We start from the raw sequence: 889 nt of genomic DNA, 5'->3' as shown, positions 1-889 counted from the left end.
GGCCTCCCGGCCACAGCCCGCGTGCACGCAGACGGGCCCGGCTTGCGCCCGGCAAGGGCGGGACCGGGAGCCGGCCCGCACAGTGGAAACCTTGCAGAGCTACAGCCGTGGCAGGAGGAGGGCGGCTGTGCAGGGGGCAGTGAGGGCACCAAGCAGGTGGGAACATTGAGGAGGCAATCGGGATTGTCGTGGAGGCACAGGCATTGGCTGGACTTTCAAAGGATTGGAGCAAGGAATACTCGAGTATCCAGGCTGTAGCCATACTGGTCTAGAGCAGGGGTTCTCAAACTGGGGAGGTCGTGAGCAACTTCAAAGGGGGTCACAAACCTGCATGCCACCGGCGCTTCTGCTGCTGTGCACTGCACACCATACAGGCCCCCCCCATTGATCGGCTGCCAGAGGGTCGCGGTATGGCAGTTTGAGAGCCCTTGGTCTAGAGTCAAAAGGAATCAAAACTCCTGGAAGAGGTGGTATCTTTTATACTCTAGGCACAGGAAGGCAGGGCAGGAAGGGGCTCATCTATGCAGGGCAGGAATACCTCAGATTGCAAAGAACAAGTCTTCCAACTATTTAGTCGGTCCGGTAAAAAGAGATCGCCTCTGCCGGAAGACCCTTGTCTGCCTGCATCCTTAGAGCAAGGCTGCTCGGGAGTCCCCCAAGAGCTAGGGGTGCCAGCTCTGTTGGACCCTATGCTGGGAGGTGTCATCACACGATGTCATGACACAAATGCCTTTCGGTCAGGCGGGCCAATGCACGCTTTCTAAACACCCACTGGACAACCGCATCAATCGGGTTCACCAGTGAACACTGATCTGAGGGCATGCCCTGTCACTGATCTCCGGGTGGCTCTCTCCGCAGTCTCCTGGAGAAGTCTCTCTCATTCCCGGAC

This window comes from Alligator sinensis, unplaced genomic scaffold (assembly GCF_000455745.1).
Source record: "Alligator sinensis unplaced genomic scaffold, ASM45574v1 scaffold154_1, whole genome shotgun sequence".
NCBI lineage: Eukaryota > Metazoa > Chordata > Crocodylia > Alligatoridae > Alligator > Alligator sinensis.
Note: the sequence above shows the minus strand (reverse complement) of the source record.